Below are 15,771 nucleotides of genomic sequence, written 5' to 3'. Positions count from 1 at the left end.
TGGTCATCGTTTTCATCTATTATTTCTTCATCTTCAGTGGTGTATTCTTCGGATTCTCTTGAAATTGCGTTTGTGGATTCGTTGATTATTTCTTGTTCTGTTTCCATTTCTTTGCTGTAGGCCCTGGTGTTGGGCCTATCCTTCTTAGACATTTTTAAGTTTTTATTGAGTCAATTAACCATCCTCTGCTACCAGCTTGTTGCAATATTTTCTGGATCAGACTCAATAAAGATGTTAAGAAGTAAAGGTTTAAATATATTTTCTTTTATTTACAATAGGCATTCTATATTCACTGAATATTCACAGATAGAAGCAAGGAAAAGGGTGAAGATGGCTCCTTATATATACAATGGGTGGAGCTATATGTGGGAGTGGTGAGTCATGAATACATTAAGGATTGAAGAATAAGTTAACCCCTGATATCCCATTCATATACTATTTACACATTAGAGAATAAGGCATTTACATCTGACAGAATCGTGTATGTTAATATAGCTCTTTGATAAGAATTCCTGGCCAATGAATAAATAAATCTTTAGTTTTCAAAACATTTTGTAACTATTTCAATTTAATATACTTCATTCATTAATTATATCACTAATTAATTTTGTGCAACAAGAATTTCTACCACATCTCCAGCTTGGGGTGCCAAATGTGTTAAGGGCCCCGTTTCTTGGCTTTATTGTTAAATGGCTAACTGACTCAGCTTCTGTGTATATTTGTGCTGGCAGAACGGGCCTACTAGGGATCCAAACAGACAAGGAATTGCAGCTGGTGGGGTCCAGAAAAGCCTTTTCTGTCATGGCTGCTGCCCTTTGGAACATCTTGTCACAGGAGTTGAGATCCACCCCTTCTCACTTGGCTTGGAGTCCCGAAGGAGAAACTGTTGGCTGGATATGGTTTGTAATAGAGAAGATAGTAATAGAGTAGGCATCACCATCTCTCTACTCCAAACTCAGGGTTATTAATTTGCGTTATTTTTTCTTTTGTATTTTAATCTGTTTTTATATTTATAATTGCCTTGATGTTTGTATATTTTATCACATTGTAAGCCACTCAGAGTTGCCTCAAATCGCAAAATGGGTAGCAAATAAATATAACAATAACAACAATATTAATTTGTTTTAGATGTTTTCTACTGTTTCTATACTTTTGGAACTGTAAGCCACTCAAGAGTGATTAAGTCATTGATTGAGATAGGAAGCTATAGAAATTGAATAAATAACATAGCAGTGGAGTATTTTCCATCCAACATCACTGTAATCTCTGTTTTTATTATTTGCATTTCATTTCTTATATGCATCTTCTTTAGACCAATATTTTCTCCTCTAAAGAGAAATAAAAAAATATTTCCCTGCTTTTAATTTTATTATTAAAAAAAATAAGTGTGCCAAAATATAATTATTTCCTTGTACTTTGGTCAGTGACTATAATAATTTTATCTCTTTGAATAATAAATTGGTGTTTACCAATAAGATATTAAACCTCACCCGATGCTGATAAACACAAAACAAATGCCTTGTGAGCGTCCTTCTTCCTGGTGAGCCCTGTAGTATGAAGTTTCCATTGGTTTTGGTAGAGGCACTTACAAAAACTAATAGAATTTTTTTAAAAAAAACCTACTCCTAAAGTAAAACCCAGAGTTACTACAACAGTGGACTTCTAGGGCCCATTTGTGCAAGACTTCATGCTTCCAGACTGGACTGCAGAGCCACTTCTATGCCCATAGATGAACTGCAAAACAGTGTGTCTTCTTTGAACCTGAAGGACTACCATATTTAGGAAGTAAACATAAAATTATGTTTGTCCTTTGAGTATGTTTCTCCATCCCATTCCTCTAGTCTGCAACTCAAATGTTTGATGCCACCTTTGAATAGCAATGGGGCATTGCAATGGATCGGTGGTTAAGATACTGGGCTTGTCAGCTAGAAAGCAGACAGCCTGGGTTCAAGGTCTGAGTGCCATATGATGCAGTGAGCCCTCCTTACTTGCCCCAGCTCCTGCCAACCTAGCAAATTAAAAGCATGCAAATGCAAGTAGATAAAAAGGTACCACTTTGGCACAACTGCATTCCATATTTTCCTGCTGGCCCCATGATGATGGAAGCATCTCTCAGACAACGCAGGCTCCCTCAGCTGAGAATTGGAGATGAGCACCACCCCTAGAGTTGATCACAACTGGACAGGGGAAACCTTTAAAACTTTCAACTGAAAAAGCTTGTGTCCCTCAGGTCTAGGAAGTGGAATGAAGAGTAACCACTTTCTGAAAGCAACAACTTCCCTGGGCAAAATCTGGGAGCAGAAATGGGAACAGCATCAAACATAGGAAGGCAAGGCAACATCTCACAGGCCAGATGGAGAATTGTCTGCCCAAAATGGATTCAGGCCATTCCCACAGAGCAGCAACAGACTGTGAGGTGGAGTGGGTGTGCTGTTCTGAAGCTCTACCTTAAACATGCTTCCCTTTTACATTTACCACATATAGCTAATTGGTTGTCCACCCACAGCCTTTCTGCCACATGGAGATTTATGATCTTTCTGTGATCATTCATTAGCCAGGACTGCAAAAATGAGGGTGGTACTGAGCACCTGGCAAGGCAAACCTTGTCATATTATGTGTCATTTAATATTTGTCTCCATTTAAATGATTATTTAAATGATGTTGAGAACCTGGTAGCCTGTACATGTTCAAGCTTGGTTTACTAGTTGGAGTTGCTGGGAATGGTTATCAGAATACTCCATTTCTAGGCCTATCCTAAACAATGATGCCATATCTTGTTATTTTGAATACTCTCTGATGTCAAAGCATTTGAAAGGCAATTCTTTCAGCAGTAGCCTTAATGGTACTGAGCACTACAACACTTAATCTAGTTTACATATGGTAATTGTTGGGATCAACACATAATGACTGTAGAGCTGGGTTAGTATCTGCTGTACTAAAAGGAACGACTTGCCTCCAGAAGTTGTGGATGGAGATTGGACAACCATTTGTCTGAAATGGTATAGGATTTCCTGGCTGAGCAGGGGGTTGGACTAAAAGATCTCAAAGGTCCCTTCCAACTCTGTTATTTTTATGAATTGACCTTCACTCCAGATAACATGGCAAGAATACAGAAATGGCCGTCACTGCTGCCTCCTGGGGTGAGGTTCTACTTCCCAATCTAAAATATAGCCTTGAGATTTTCTGGTGATTTCTCAGCCAAATACTAACAAGATCTAACCTTGCTTTGGAGATAAGTCTAAGCCAGATACATTACTGCCTGTGTTATCTAAACAGCATCCCACAGTGGTCTATAATCGTCAATAATGTAAGTATGGCAGCTTAAGTACAGATGAATGACAAGGCAGTAACAGAAGCACTCAGAACAATAACAACAGGCTGCAGGGACAAACTATTCACAGAAGCATGTACAATATTGTTCATACAGCATGCTAACTTGTCAGGGAGAAAAGATCTACTGTATTTGTTTTTAAATCCTTGAGCATGTTTCTTTTACCAAAGCTTCCTCTTCATATGTGTACTTACAATTATAGAAGCAGTTAAAGACTAAAAAAAGAGAGAAAAGAGTGGGACTAGGACTTAATATGTAAAGAAAATGTTTTCATAGCCGAAGGCATCCTCTGTTGGAAGAACTACTGTACATCTAAATATACATACATACATTATTCTCTTTTGGGATAGGCAACATTATGCAAAGCTCAGTGTTGAAAGAGCAAAGATGTAGTATGGGAAAAAAAGAATTAAGGGCTACTTGGCAGGAGGTAAGCAAAAAAGAAAGGAAATCTAGAAACTAATCTAATCTATGCCAACACCTTTGACTATACCTTTCAATTCCTTCCCATCTTGGCTTCTACTGCATCCACAGAATAATTTCATACACTGCCTTTGGCTCTTCTCACCTTCATTTCATGATCACAAAAAAGTGTTTCAAGAACTATCCAGACGGAATTCAAAAATGAAGAAAAACATTATGAAGGGGCAGGAGTCTTGATACCCAAATCACAGGCCAAACTTGTCCAGGGGGAACCTATCTGATCCTATTCTTTTTTTTCTCTTGTGGTGAAATTGGTAGTTTTTTTCTTTTTAAACAAGTTTTTTTAAAAAAAAAAATTGGAAGGAAAGTTCTGCATTTCTCCTTTTCTGCTGAACGCAAAGTTAATCCCCCACTTAAAGAAAAAGGTAAAGATTAATTTGGGCTGATTATGCCTGGGCAAGGGTAGTGGATAGAGTCACATAATGAGTGGAACAAGCCAGGAAGGATGTTAGTTCTGTAGATCCCATTTGTTCACAGGTTTGGATTTACTTTGTTTGTTTATCTTTGGCAGACCCCCATTCTAGTTCTTGTGATGTTTCCTATTTGTAATTGCTTGTGCCATTAATGAGAGATTGAGAGAGAGAAGGCAAAGGGGTGACTGCAACAAAGCTAAATAAAATTTGACAAGCCCTGCCTTGTGGTGGCACTGCTCAAGCCCCCCTTAGACGTCAATATCATACAATTTTAAGGTAGGACTTGCATAAACATGTCAGTATATCTGCAGATATTCAAAACATATTTGCTAACTGGCAAAAAGCAGATAACATTTTTTACTGATAATTGCCATTTACTAACCAAGAACCACCACCAGCATTCTGCTAGTGCTGGCCTGTTTTTGACTGCAAGGACTAATGATTTTTATTTATTTTTTTAAATTGTGCCACCCTCCACTTGGAATTTTTCTCCCCCTGGGGATCAAATTATGTCATCTGACTTCTTTGGCTATAATACAGAAACCCCTAAAGACATTGGAATGCACAATTAATGAACGAACTTGGGAAGAAGATGACTGGGCTGAAAAGGTCTCATAAAAGGAGAAACATCTCATAAAAGGGAGAAACAAGCTCAAGCTCAACCCATCCAAGACTGAGTGGCTGTGGTTCCCGGCATCCCGATATAGTCATCTCATCTTGGTGCCATCTCTGACTATTGGGGACGAGTCGTTGGCCCCCACAGAGAGGGCTCGCAACTTGGGTGTCCTCCTGGATGCACAGCTGTCCTTAGAAGAACATGTGACGGCCGTGGCCAGGGGGGCTTTCTATCAGGTTCGCCTGATTCGCCAGTTGCGTCCCTTTCTGGATCGGGACTCCTTGCGCACGGTCACTCATGCCCTCGTCATTTCCGCCTGGACTACTGTAATGCTCTCTACATGGGGCTCTCCTTGAAGAGCACCCGGAGGCTCCAACTGGTCCAGAATGCGGCCGCGTGGGTGATTATGGGAGCGTCATGGCGTTCCCATGTAACATCTCTCCTGCGCGAGCTGCGCTGGCTTTCGGTGGTCCTCCGGGTGCGATTCAAGGTGTTGGTGACCACCTTTAGAGCGCTCCATGGCTTAGGACCTGGATATCTATGAGACCGCCTTCTGCCACTGAGAGCCTCCCACCGGCCAGTATGCTCCCACAGAGAGGGGCTCCTCGGGGTGCCGTCGGTCAAACAATGTTGACTGGTGGCCCCCAGGGGGAGAGTTTTCTCTGTGGGAGCACCTGCCCTCTGGAACGAGCTCCCCCCGGAGATATGGACGATTCCGGATTTACGTACTTTCCGCCAGGCCCTCAAGACTTTTTTATTTCAACAAGCCAGGCTGGACTAATTTCTCTAATTGTTTAATTTTAATTTTAATTTTAATTTTAAATGGGGTATTTTAATTGTTGGGCCAAATTGTTTAATATATTTTAAATTGCTTTTAAATTTCTGTATTCTATGTTTTTTACCTTTGGATGTTCACCGCCCTGAGTCCTTCAGGAGAAGGGTGGTATATAAATTTAAATATAAATAAATAAATAAATAAATAATGAAGTAATTTTCCTAGTAGAGCATGGATTATGAGTACCTCATTTTGCATGCAATAAAAACATGAACTGTTAGGGGATGTGAGGGCAATCTGGCTGCGACATCTGTCACCCCATTGATCGCCAGGGTTGATTCGGCTGATCTGGCTGGCTAGGCGGGTATCCCCTTTCTCCCTCACCGCTCCATGTGCGTCCCTCCCAAAGCTGCGCACTCGGTGGAAGTGGACGACCATCCCAGATAGAAGGAGTGTACCGATCTTCGGTCAAGGGTATACGATAGCTGGGCTCCCCTGCTAGAACCTCCAAACAAGCTCAAAACATGAACTGTTAGGTATTATTGAAAGCTGTTTCATTACACAGAATGCCTCACAAACATTAATTTTCTAAGGTTTTTTTTTTTTTTTTGCGGGTGCAGTCATTTTTGCCCAGGACTTTAGGTAAGTGGAGTTATAAACTAAAATTAATACATGTAAAAATTACACCATCATGTTTTTCCACTGAAAAATCTGGTCACCCTAACCAAAATATGGTTGCCAGAAGAAAGAACAAATTATGATGAGCCATGGTGGCACAGTGGTTAGAATGCAGTACTGCAGGCTAGCTCACTGCTCACTCCAGGAATTCAGTTCTCACCGGCTCAAGGTTGACTTGGCCTTCCATCCTTCCAAGGTCGGTAAAATGAGGACCTTGATTGTTGGGGGCAATATACTGGCTCTGTAAACTGCTGAGAGGGCTGTAAAGCATTATGAAGCAGTCCAGGGGTAAAATGCTCGGACGTCTGCTACCGGTTCACTTTGCTACCAGTTCGCTTCGTGCGCATGTGTGGTGCGTGCCAAACACATGCATGTGTACCACAGGTGCTACCGTGCAGCACTGAAAAAGGAGGATTAAGAAGCCTTTTCTGAGTCTGCAAAGGTAAGTAGAGCAGTGCAGGGGAGGGAACAGCTGTGCCACGCAATTTAGATTCTCCGCTATATAAATTGCGCAGTACAGCTGTTTGTCGGAAATACCGGTTTGCCTGAACCAGTAGCATTTTTTACTACTGGTTCAGGTGAGCAGGTAGCATTTCAGCCCTGAAGCAGTTGATATATAAGTTTAGCTATTGCTATTGGCTGGCAATACCAAACTTATAAGAAAGAGAACACAACGGGCTGAGAAAGTAAAGTCAGCAGGACCCACTATTTTGTTCTGCATACTTTTATATATGGCTGGATCCTATTATGACCATTGCAGATATTGTTGGGGATGCTTCACTTCAATGGAGATATGAACAAAGCACCTACGAGAAGGCATTTTATGAAGCAGTGCACCCCTGATTTCCTCTCACTTCTAAGAACAAAGTGAATTAGTCCTCTTGCTTTACTTCTTCTGCCTCAATCAGGCAGCTGCAACAGCTGCAAGGCATGGGTGAAACACCTCAATCAAGTTAGCTTTTCCCCTTAACACTGAAAATTGTGTCACTTTCACTGAGTTCTTCACTGAGGTGAAACCAAACTGCCACAGGTTTAGATCCCATGTCTGTTCGTGTGAACATGGATTCTCTCACTGGATTTTTATGGATTCGCCTTTCATCCTGCTTTTCTCTCCTTTCTTTCCACTCCCCTTTACCATGAACAAATTCCATCCAGAAAAGACCTGTCACAGATTGTCCTTCATTTGGTTGGTGTTTCTGTATGTGTGCCTGTCTATCTATGCAATGATAGTATAAATGGTGTATCCTTCTTTCCACCTGTAATGGTGCAATTACTAGCCTCTGATTATTATTATATTAGAGTTGCACTCTTTAATGGTTCATTATGAAGCTTCTGTTTTTATAGAGCTATTGGACCTAATTTTGGTCTCAATTACACCAGAGTAAAATTCCAGTCGGGTCACCGGGTCACAACTATCAAGTAGATGAGAAGCAAATCAAGGTAATTGAACACAAAGCTGAGAGCCTAATGGCTACTTGGTTGAAGCATCTGTGTAGTTGCCACAATAGGATAAACAGTGCTGTAGTAGCATCTCATTCTTCTGGAGAAAGAAAGTAGCATTCCATAATATGGATCTCCTGCCAGTGGCAATAAGTTCACCACTGGAAGAGGTGGGTGGCCTGGTTAAAGGCCTGGTTAGAGTCAGATTGTTATATATATTGTCAAAATCCAAAAGTTGTACATGGCAATTCAAGCTTTCCATTTATACTGTACAGTAGTAGTAATAGCAACCATAAAATCTATATACTACTAGAACTCTTATGTCTGTAACCTTAAACTGAGTGAAACATCTCTAAATATATTTTACAAAATTTACAAGTACATTATAGTTTGTTGAAAACATTGAGGAATCTGTTAAGGAAATATCTCTGAAACTATAACCCATGGATTGCCTATTAATAATTAAAAGCAAGATCTGAAAAATTGGAGTAATTGGTACTAGAACCTGTTCAGAATCAGATATGAAACTACTTTGAAACACAAAATACCACAAAAGGGTTTGAAGGTTTGAGTAAACATTCTTTTGTCTTGTGCCACTAAAATGCCAAAGCATCAAGAAAGACTACAGTTAATAACAGTACCATTCTCAATCACTACTCAACTACCTCAATTTGGAAGAAAGACATGCAGAATAGGGCATAATTTTAGGGCTTAAGTGGTAACACATGGAAAAAGTCAGCATACAGGTGCTTGTTTATATGTCTTTCCTTCCTTTAGAAATTGTCATAGAGCAGGATAATCATAGCTCTGTGATAGACCATCTACTCAAGATTCAGTAATCTTGGATTCAGTCCCAATGGGATAGGGAGATATTATACTGTATATTGCAAACATGAGAATTACTAGTTGGATTATATACATTATATTAAATACAACACCGAGTGTTAGGTCCTTTCTTTGCAGATGTTCAGAAAAAAAATAAAGCTAGGCATTTTGTTTACTTAGTTTCAGGGTTGCAGGTTTTATCTTAAAGAATTGTGATGCCTAAAAAACTGTTCTGGCCAATAATCACTTGTTCAGTGACTATTCAAAGTTATGATGTCTATGAACAAGGGGGTATTAGTTGTCAAAATTGCAGCTTTTGCAACATCCCCAGAGACATGTGATCTGATGTCACAAGTTTCTCCCACTCCCACCATCATACATTTAATGCATTGTGTAAATTGTCTCTTTCATAGATAGATCAATTAAAATTCCTACTGTGCTATTGCTGAGTTAAAGCACCATAAGCATTTCAGAAGGCAAGGTATTCATTATGGACTGAGTTGACCAAATGGGTTTCCCACCAATTTAGTCAGATTGATGATCTGTGTATTCCCATGATAAAGCTTCATCCTAATAGATTTTCTGCTCTTTTATGCATTATGGCAATCTACTCCAGATATTTTGGATTATATTTCCCAAAATCATATGCCATCTAGCACTAAGTTAATTCAAGATATCAAAAGGACACAAACTTGTCGACTCCTGCATTATGGATGAAACTGTGTAAAACATTTGTTGCATGTAACCCAATAGCATCTGCTCAACTAGCAATAGTTCTCCAAAAGAGAAACCCTTCCCAACTCTATCAGCTTAGATTCTCTTAAAGAAAGCTGTATAAGGAACTTTAATCTTGACACCTTCTGCCTGTTAGGCAAGGGTTCTATTGTTGGCATCCAGTTTCCTTGTATGTAGGAAGGTGGTATTTAAAAGATATCCTAGTTTTATGAGCCGCCGCAGCAACTATTTTTACAGCCTGGTATAATTTTCTTCAGCTCTCATTCTATTATATCAACTAGAAGGAGAGCTGAAGAAACTCATTAGTAACATTCAATTCCTATTCTTTTTTTAAAAAAAAAACATTTATAAATAAATCCAGGGCCAGTTTGGTATATTGGTTAAGGCATCAGGCTTGAAACCGAGAGACCATAAGTTCTAGTCCTGCTCTAGGCACAAAACCATCTTAGTGACTTTGGTCAGTCATTCTCTCTCAGATCTACGATGAAGGCAATGGCAAATGACTTCCAAAATATTGCCAAGAAAAGTTGAGGGATTTGTCCTGGTAGTTGTCATGAATCAAAACTGACTTGAAGGTGCACACATGCATACACACACAAACTCCAGATCAGGGTAATTTCAAAATCTTTTGTTGAATCAGTTTTTTATCAAATAAGCCACAAGAGGTTAATGTAATTTGGGAATCCAAGGATTGCTTCAGATCTTTCTATCTTTTATCAACCTTAAAGCCACATAAATCATGTTGCTGTTGTTGTTTCTTCATTTAATTCTATAAACCTGTCTCCTTTTGGGAAGGTAAAGTTCCAAAAGAGATTTTTATATACAAGGTTTATCTTCCAAATAATATATCATACTATAACGTAACTTTTTTTAAAAAAAAATCTTTGTTATGGTTCAGTTTCAACATTACATTACATACATGCCATGTTAAATGTTGTACCTTATGATTCTTGATGAACGTATCTTTTCTTTTATGTACACCGAGAGCATATGCACCAAGACAAATTCCTTGTGTGTCCAATCACACTTGGCCAATAAAGAATTCTATTCTATTCTAAAAATAAATAAGCAAGTCTATTAAGGTGATCATCATTTAGTTTACAAATAATAGTTGTGAATGCAGTTTGGCTGAGATGCTAATCTGGGGAAGAAGTAAACTTATTTTTTGTTTTATCAAGATCAAGATCAATTCACAGGGCAATGAAAGAGATAAGCAAATCTCTGACTATTGCAATAAATCCAGTTGCTAGGCAGTAACACTAGATAAGTGTATTTCTTGAACATATTCAGATGTGTAACAGATATGCACAAACCACCACAGGTACAGTAGGTAAGATATTTCAGTAGATACAAGAAATGACATCAGATATTTGGGGATTGGTTCATAATAAAGTTATCCTCAAATACAATCTAAGGTGCCCCAAATCTCTTCTGAAACAGATGGCAGAAGTGGATTCTTCTTTCGTGTGTAGGCTGAGATGTGATCAACCTAATTAATGCTGCTGCATAGGTAGAACATCACTGTTCTGATCATCAGATCCTTTTTTTTTTTACATCTTTTGTGGCCCAGGGATATACTCCCTTGTTTTTTTTAGGGGAATGACTATGGAAATTATTGCTAATTATGGTGACATTTTTTGAACATCATAAAAAAAACGCAGTCCTTTTTCTTCCAATAGGAGTTTCAAGAGTTTCAGACTGGACTTTCAGACTGAATTTTGGGGCACAGACAACTGGATAACGCTGGGGTATTTCCTACTGTAAGTGAGGAATGAGAAACACTGATGTATGATAAGTTCTTGTCAAGATCATGTTCTATAAGACCAGCTTTCCTTTGGATAGCAAAGATGCTTTGCTGAATCTACCCCACAAGGCCATAATGAAATATGGAGAGATGTCTTGTTTCCAAGTTCTTGATCAGTTTTCCTTTTGTGGCTCTTAACAATCCATTTTAAAAGTGTTTACTATAATAGGCTTCTTAACACCATGGAGAACACTATCATTCTCGTAAAAATCAAAAGCATCACCTGCTCAGCGATAAACGTAAGGCCACCTTAATCAACCCTAGCTGAGAACTGAATGTGTACCATTAATCTAATGATGAAAGCTAGGAGTTTTAACAATTTATATGCTCACTATAGCTCCAGGGAGTGATATTGTAAGAGTGTTTTTCCCTTCATTTAATGAATCCTGATTCAAACAGGAAAGCACTTTCCTGACGTAATTAGTTGGTCAGCAGTCAGTCCTTTACTCTGTGATGAAAAAGACATGGAGATATGGGAAATATGAATTGGATAGGAAATACGTAATAGAGCGATTGGCTCCAAGCACCAGAATATACAGTGAGTAGTCCTCACTTACCAACTACCTCATTTAGCAACTTTGAAGATACAAGTGTATTAAAAAAAAAAGCTGTGTGACCAATCCTCACACTGCAGTGTCCCATGGTCATGTGATTGCTATCTGCATGCTTCCTGATCGGCTTGCAACAAGCAGTTAACGGAAAACATTGTACATTGTGGTGACATGATGTTTCACTTAACAACCATAGTGACTTGCTTAATGATCTAATGGGAGGTGATGCTTTAAGTCTGTCACCTGAGAAACAGAGCCCTGATTTGGATCATGACTACTATGTAGGGAGAGGGGGGTAATACTACTCCTTTCGTTTATTTTATTTTATTTTAATTTTTATTTTGATTTATATGCCGCCCTTCTCCGGAGACTCAGGGCAGCTTACAATGCGTTAAGCAATAGCCTTCATACTTTTGTATATTTATACAAAGTCAGCTTATTGCCCCCACAATCCGGGTCCTCATTTCACCTACCTTAGAAAGGATGGAAGGCTGAATCAACCTTGAGCCTGGTGATATTTGAACTTGCAGTAATTGCAGACAGCTGATGTTAATAATAGTGCTTTAGTCTGCTGGACCACCAGGGCTGTTTAGTCCTTTTCTTTAAAAAGAATCCCCTTTTTCTAAAATGTAGTTTAGGAGGGAAAAAAAAACCAAAAAGCAAGCTTCCTTTGGCGCTCATGGAGCCTTTTGTTTTAAAATTCTGTTCCTGCACAGAGAAGGTAAATTAAAAGCAAAACAAACAAAGGGGCCGAGGAAAGAGTTTACACTTTCCCTTCTTTATGCACATCCAGATTGGATCACCATGTGCTTACAATTAACTAAAATAGCCGCCAAAACTAGAGCAGAATGACAAGCAAGGACTCTTTATCACCGAGTTTGGCTGTAAAATGATTGACAGGAGCTGTGTACAGTCCGGGATCATCCAGTTAATTGGGAGACTTGCCACAGATTTCAGTGGATACACGGTATGTATATCTGGCAATTAGGGCTTTATTCACTAAAGCAAGTAACTCTACACTAAAGTTGTAAACTCTTAGGTTGCACTGTCAGTCTGCTTCATTTGAAATAGCAAACATTTGCTGTTGGGCTATTTAAAATCTAACAAACAGATGTTGTTTTTGTTAGGTGTTCCTTTAGGGGTACGATCTCACATGCTTGAGAAAACAAGGTCTAAGCCAAAAAGAAAGTCACCTGTCATTTTTAGGGAAATATGTTTTACTTCGTCCATAGTTTTTACAGTAATTGCCCAAGTATACAAAAAGGGAGAAAAAGAAGAGGACATATCCAAATCATGCAGGGCATAAATAACTGCCCAGTGCCTTTTTTGAGATTTTTAGAAGTCCAAATATCTATTTAGATTCAGAAACAGAAATATTGTTTGAGTTTTATTTCCAGCCTAAAATATGAAGCTTTGAGCATCACAGGAACCATGTGCGTATGTGCTGCTTTTTTTTTTTTTTTTAAAGAAAACACTAGCAAAGTCTGCATTCAAAAATAAGAGATACATGGAAAGCAATTTAAAAGAAGGTAAGAGATGGAAAAGAAGACAGACTCCTATGTGGGGTGCCTAGAGTTATAAAAGAAAAAAGGGGCAATTTTGCTTCCTGGAACTACACATTACTCAGACCAAAGTGAAGAAGCCATAATTATATGATACATCCAGACAGGTCAAAAATTTCAGTTCTTTTTTCTGGTTTGGGGGTTTTCTGCTTATTACTGCACTGTTCTAGATTTGTTAGGTATGCCCTTAAATCAAGTTATCAGATTTCCTTTTGTTTTCCAGAAAAAAAGGGGAGGGAATTACATATTTGTTTATGGAACAAATTTTAGTTATCTCGGGAGAGTTCTTAGAGTACAGAAAGTTCAGAAACCAAATGTTATCGTGATTATGGTTAATATTATGACTAACTTCCTAATATCCTAACATCTACAATACTGTAAAGCCTGCTAAATTGTCTAGAAATGTACTAGATGAATGTTAATAAATAACTAAGCATTAGGAAGAACTCTAACAATGGATCATTTTGATAGGTAAAAAACAAGATTGATAAATCAATCAGATTACCAAAGATAATTTCAACTAGTGAAGAGCTTTTTAGATCAGCACTCCCCAGTCTGTTGTCTCCAAATGTTATAGGTCTTCTTTCGAATTTTCCTTCTATGAAGATTAGAAATTCTGGAAACAGAATTTCTAGCATATCTGGAGTACACCAGACTGAGGACAACTGCTTTAGATAAACACTGGCTTATACTGAGCTAAATTCAGTGTTGTTTGGTTGAGGAAAGAGCTCTAAGAGATTCCAGCCAGAGGTCTTTCTTCCACAACCTGTGCACTCAAAATGTCAAGAATTAAGTGGAACCTTTGTATGTTGCTCTCAACTGTTTTAATTATCTCTCATTACTGCTATTTGTGATTTTCTCTCCAAAATTCCTGAAAGAGCACAGAAAGAAACAAGAGCACCAAGAGAAACAAAATTAAAATCAACTAAAAGGGGTGATATATATCATTTTTTTCCCCCAGGAAAAAGTTTTTCCATCCAGACATGTAAACCTGAAAAATGAAAACTGCATGAGGAAAAAGTTCAAGTGCCTTCTTCCAAATAAAATTTTAAAACAAAGGAGACAAGATATATTATTACATATAGACAATATTACATATTGTCAGTAATGATTCTCAAGGCTATACTCCTTTGTTTCTTTTTAACCGTTACTGTTACAATCTAAATTGGGCTTTTATGTTTAAAGTTCTGGAAGAAATGGACTTTGGGGAGAATTGTATCCGAAGAGTTAAACCTGTTTACATGTCACAGCAAGCAAAAATTGTTAATAACACTGATTTAATCAATTCATGTGAAATCCAAAAGGGTGAGACAAAGATGACCCTTGTCTTCCTTGTTGTTTATTTTGGAAGTTTTGAATAGAGATATCAGGCAAGATGAGAAAATAACAGGTGTAAGTATCAAGAAGGAAGTTTATAAATTGAGGGCATTTGCTGATGATTTGGTTATATTCTTGGAAGACCCCCAAAATAATATAGAATATTTAGTGAGGAAATTATATAAGTTTGAGGTTTTAAGCAAGTTTTAAAATAAACAAACAGAAAACAACAATGCTTACTAAGGATATGACCCCACAGGACTGTGATATATTGACTAAAATGTTTAGTTTTAGGATTGACAAAAAGGTGAAATATTTGAGGGTCATATTGACGAATATAAATAGAAAACTGTTTCAAAATAACTTATGTGCCTCTCTGGAATGATATTAAAAAGGACTTATTAAGATGGATGAACTGCATTTATCATTATTGGGTAGAAGTTCTATAATTAAGATGAATGTCTTACAAAGATGCAACTGATACTCAATTTAAACAATGGCAGAGCAATATTGCTAATATATGGCAAGGGAAAAAATCAAGAATTAAAGTACTTCAAGATGCTAAGGAAAGAGGGGGTTTGAGTTTACCAGACTTGAAATTGTATTTTAATACTTGTTTGGTCTGGCTAAAAGAGTGGGTGAACCTCCAGAATAAGAGGCTACTTGATTTATAGAGTCATGAATTAAGATTTGGGTGGCACGGTTATTTCTGATATCATAAGGTTGAAGTAAATATTGATTTTTAACAACCACTTTGTTAGATGTGCCACTCTAAGAGTCTGGAATAAATATAAAACAAAATATAAAACAGGTTTTCTACGAAGATGCCTCTTAGAGTATTCCCTCAATAAGCTTTTTTCAGAAAAGAAATGATGGTGAAGCCAAACCGGTGGACCTATGGTAAAATAATATAATTTAATCTTGGTGATCCTATCCTCAAGCCTAAGGAAGAACTAGAATCAGAAGGAGACATGTGTGCCATTGGTTTACGTATTTACAACTGAAAGATTGATTTAAATTAGACAAAGAGTTATGGGTTTGACCTTGTTAAAAATGAATTGGAAATCCTACTGTGTGGTAATGATGAACATATTGTTGCTAAGGTTCATAAAACGCTATTCAATTTGAATTTGGAAAGTGAATATGTAAAACATTGTATGATTCAGCAGGCAAGGAACATTCGATATAATGTAAAGCTTGAACAATGGGAGAATATGTGGATGAGAGGTTTAAAAATTACA

Source organism: Pantherophis guttatus, chromosome 1, assembly GCF_059756535.1.
Source record: "Pantherophis guttatus breed Tessera chromosome 1, ASM5975653v1, whole genome shotgun sequence".
NCBI lineage: Eukaryota > Metazoa > Chordata > Lepidosauria > Squamata > Colubridae > Pantherophis > Pantherophis guttatus.
Note: the sequence above shows the minus strand (reverse complement) of the source record.